We start from the raw sequence: 5024 nt of genomic DNA, 5'->3' as shown, positions 1-5024 counted from the left end.
GCTTTAGAGGAAGTTTTGAATGCACTTAATGCACATGGCCTTACTATTAAGCATGAGAAATGCAAATTTGGTGTTCATTCTGTAAATTACTTAGGTCATGAACTGTGTGCAGAAGGTGTCAAACCAAAACCTTCACTTTTGGAAGCAATTAAGTCTGCTCCTCATCCTCAATCTAAAGATGATGTAAGATCTTTCTTAGGTTTAGTTGAGTTCTACGCAAGGTATGTGCCTGATTTCTCATGCAGAACATATAATATCAGACAATTAATTAAAAATAGAGTTGTTTTTGAATGGACAAGTGAATGTGAGAAGGAGTTTTGTGATGTGAAAAGTGCTATCTGTTCAGCAAGTGCACTTTCTTGTTTTGATCCTTCTTTGCAAAACATTATTACTACTGATGCCAGCGCAAAAGGTTTGGGTGCTGTGTTTACTCAAAAAACCAAGGAGGGAAAAGAAGTTATTATCGCGCATGCCTCCAGGGTTCTTACCCCTGCTGAGGAAAAGTACTCCACAATAGAAAGAGAAACACTAGCGTGCATTTGGGCGTTAGAACATTTCAGAGTATTTGTATGGGGCAAGGAATGTACTCTTAGGAGTGATCACAAACCGTTGGTATGTCTTCTCACTACAGAAGGCATGTTGAGAGCTTCAGCCCGCATTGCACGCATGTCCATGCGTTTACAAGACTTTATTTATAACATACAATATTTACCTGGCAAAGAGAATGTTTCTGCTGACTTTTTATCTAGGATGCCTCTACCTATTCAGGAGGATTTACACAATGAATGGGACAATTTTCAGATTGCCATGATTCATGATGAGGGTCCTATTTCTATTGATCAAACTCTGTGGAAAGAGAAATTTGAAGTTGATGAAAATTTAAAGAATGTTGCTAGTTATATCACTGGTACTTGGCCTGACAAGAAGTGTTTGAACTCTGAGTTAAAAAGTTTCTGGGAAGTGAGGTCAGAACTTTCATGTTGTGAGAACATCATTAAAAGAGGTGAACGTATTGTTCCACCTATGGGTGTGAGGAAAGTTATAGTGTGACAGGGTCATGAAGGTCATAGTGGCATGGTTAGGACTATGCAACAAGTTAAACATTTATTTTGGTGGCCAGGGATGGATATGTTTATTGAACGGTTAGTTAGGAATTGTGTAGTATGTGCTAATTCAGATAAGTCTTTAGTTACCTTAAAACCCAATATGGGTGCACATACCATTCCCAACAACCCTTGGGAAACCATTGCCATAGACATCATGGGTCCTATTGGTGGCGAATCCAAGTATGTCATTGCAGCCATTGACATTTTTTCCAAATGGCCAATTATCAAAATTGTCAAAAAAATAGATACAGATTTGGTTCTTTGTTTTTTAGATAAAGTTTTTATTGAAGAAGGTCTTCCGGTAAGAATTATTTCAGACAATGGTGTGCAATTCAATTCAAAGAAAGCCCATGATTATTTGTCAAGGCTGGGAATTGCTCATTCCACTTCTTCTTTATACAATCCTAGTGGGAATGGAGTAATAGAGAGATTCAATAGAATTTTGAAGAGTGTTATACTGTTTACTGGTAATGATGACAAAAAATGGGAAATTGAAATTTTTAAAAAAGTGTGGATGTACAGGACAACCATGAATTCCATGACTGGATATTCCCCGTTTGAGATCATGAGGGGAAGAATCCCGAGAACTAAGGTGAATCCTTCGTGGTTGGTCAAATCTACTTCTTCAAGTGTAGATCTGAGTATAGTTAAGGAAAATCTTATTCGCACTCATTGTTCTAATAAAACGTACTTTGATGAGAAATGTGGTTCAAGAAAGGATCCGAAAGTAGAAGTGGGTATGATGGTAAAAGTTAAAAAACCATGGAAGGTCAAGAAGGGTGAAAGTTCATTTATGGGTCCTTTTGAAGTTCTAGAGGTGTTAAAAAACTCTGTGAGATTATATAACAATAAAGTTTGGAACCTGAGTAGAATTGCTATTCTTAAAGCTGATAAGGATGTTTATTGCAAAGAACCTGTTCCTGAACATCCTGATCTTTCCTTTTTGGATGAGGATTCCAATGAGGGTATGGTTTGTGATAACACAGATGCTTTGCCTTGTTGTTCAAGCAGCTGTTATACCAATCAGAATACTACACATACGGTACCTTCTTGTTCAAGTAATAGTACTTCCAGTCAGGATGTTGCTGTTCTACATGATGTTTCTTTACCCAAAAGAGTTACTAAGAAACCAAAGTGGTTGTCTGATTTTGTTGCTTATATGACAGGAAAAATGTTATTTTCGTTTTTTTTTGTTGTTTTTTTTTCTTTCTTTTTTCCCTTTTATAAGGAGGGAAGGTGTGTTGTGTATTCTATGCACGAATCAGCGCGAGTATATGCTCAGCGCGAGTATTTCCTCGCGCACTCTTTCACATAGACTCGTGCCGACTCGTGCCAGTGTTATTATTCAAGCACTTGTCTCGAGTGTTATTGTGGTTTGATTGTGCATCACTCGAGACCATGTACAGTTTGTTATGAACGTCTTCTGTATTACAACTGTATTGTGGAGTCAGTTACCGCTGAACTTCAGGAGACTTAAGCTGTATGCAGGGAGTGCTTCTCTTGTACAAATAAACTTACTTTCCTCAACATTTGCTGTGGATATTTACTCAACAATGCATTTAATATTTCTTTTGCCATTCCAGCCATTTTGTCTGTCATTGCACATCCTTTTAAATGCTTAAGCAGAGCGCGCATCAGTGCTGACCACTGAAGTCCACATTCTTCCAGCGAGGCCCGGCAGCACACTATCAGAGAGGCAGAAAGCCGTACATCATGTCACACTGAGCACTAGTGACAGTCGCAGGAGCAGCCCTATCAGAAGGCCCCTTAATGGAGTCACGCTCTTCTGCCCCGGGGCAGATGATTGGAATGAGAAGCAGCCTGCGCAGGAAGGAGCGGGTTAGTTGGCTTGATTGGATTACTCTCTGTTTATTTTTATTGGGACAGAAAAGAGCAATTTTGTGCTGGAGTTTGAGGGAGGGACAGGAGCACCCAAAAACAACAAGCACCAATAGCAGGATCATTGGTAACAGCCATTGGAAAGGAGTGGATTCCACTCGAACGAGTCAATATTTTAGACTCACGCAGTTTTTCATGTTGGGAGTTGGGGAGGGGGGCAATCTAGCAAACAAATGGGTAACAGCATGTGGAAGTGGGAATGGCACCAGTTTTGTTAAAATCTGGAAGTCACTGCCTGTGTCAGGACACAAATGAGCAACATTTGCCCTCAGCTATAAAACAGAACTAAATCTAAACAAGTGATGCCTCACTCAAGCAGCGTCACGATCGGCAGTCTTTACTTTTCAAGCATTGCACTCGTGCTTCTTGCGGCATGTGGGAGTGAGCATACAACCACCAGATGCCCTGGCCCAGAGGTGGACTGCAACATTTGACAAGGTGCAGAAGTGTTATAAAACAACGAAGGAGTCCTGCAGCATGGGAAACTCATCAGTGTTTCTGCAGGGGGAGAAGGACTGCAACCCCTAGCTGCCCTGTCCCTTTGGTTGCTTCTCTTTGATGCAGGTGGCAGGTGTGTTTACTGTTTTCATTGATGTCAATCTACTCACCTACCCTGACGATGGTTAAAAGGAAGATCTTGGGGGATAACACCCTTGGTTCCATTTTGGTGCGTGCCGCAAGGGTTCTTGACAATGAAATCACATTAGCCCAACACTGACTCTGATCCCGGTTATGACACTGTGTCTGAGCAAAGTGGAATCACTCAACAGGCAGAAAATGTTATTTGGGACTCAATAACTATCCCAACTTCAACTTATCTTTCATTAACAACTGCAAGTGAGCCTCCAATGAAGAGAAAGAAGAAAACTAAGCATATGGGCCGAACTCAACTCAAGTGACAAGCACCAGAACAAAGAATACCCTAAATGTACAACAAAGCCGGCTGACAAGGCCAATTCTCCCTTGCTGTCTCACGCAGATAAGACTCAGACCTCTAACTCTGATCCTACATTTGGATCAACGCTGGACATTGTAACTAGTAAACTAGTAAACTCGAGTTAGTATCGACCGCCAGCCTTTCACCTGGTTTGGAAAGACTCAGTAGCTTGAAGGACTCTGTGACAAAGTTACAAAATCTACTAGAAAGCATCATAATGATGATAGTATAGTGAGGTCTGCACCACGGAGTTGTAACACTGATATAGGTGAACGCGAAGCTGATAAATACAACATTTAGTTCCGAAACCAGTCTTGCATTGCTGTTCCTCCCACCCGCCCTGCTAATAATTGCATAAGCAATCAAGACAGAGGGGTGGGCGTGGATTGGGATGAAGGACCAACAAAGGTAGGGTATCTAGACCTTAGGCCTCTAATTTAATGGGTTCCAGAGGACCTCAGGATTGGGCCAGCAAAGAGAAGTAGTGTAAGTGACGAAAGACCCAACTCAGGGGAATCCCCTCTGGTAGATAGTAGTACCAGAGGCATTACACCGGAGTGCTGTCCATTATGTGGTAAATCTAATTAATGGTCCCTACCTACCTGTGAATAAGAATGAATCCATGAGCCAAGTAAGAAATAAAATCTGCCACTGGCTATCACGCAACACAGCCTCGAGAAAACAGGGCAATTTCATTGTGGTTAAATGCAGATCCCTGACTTTGCAGAACAATTGATAATGTGTGGACTCAAGCTATGTTGGGCGGGTCCAGGATACGGGATCAAAATTATGCCTTTGGGGTATTTCTATAGACATCCTATGCGCTCTAGCACAGCTACGTAATACCAACTCGCAATAGGTTTCTACCTCTCTCTGACCTTGACAAATTAGATTGACTCCAGAGTGGTAATGATGAATGCACAAGGAATCTAGACAAAGAGTCAACAAGTCACCCATGGAACGCTAGATCCTATAGAACCAACACCCTAATTAACAAGCACACTACCTCATCTCAATGCCAACCTCAATCGGAGCCAGGCCTTAACCCAGATGGGGAGAAGATAGTAGATGGCCCTATGATA

Source organism: Lissotriton vulgaris, chromosome 10 (assembly GCF_964263255.1).
Source record: "Lissotriton vulgaris chromosome 10, aLisVul1.2, whole genome shotgun sequence".
Lineage (NCBI taxonomy): Eukaryota > Metazoa > Chordata > Amphibia > Caudata > Salamandridae > Lissotriton > Lissotriton vulgaris.
The sequence above is the reverse complement of the archived record's forward strand: the minus strand, read 5'-3'. Positions refer to the sequence as shown.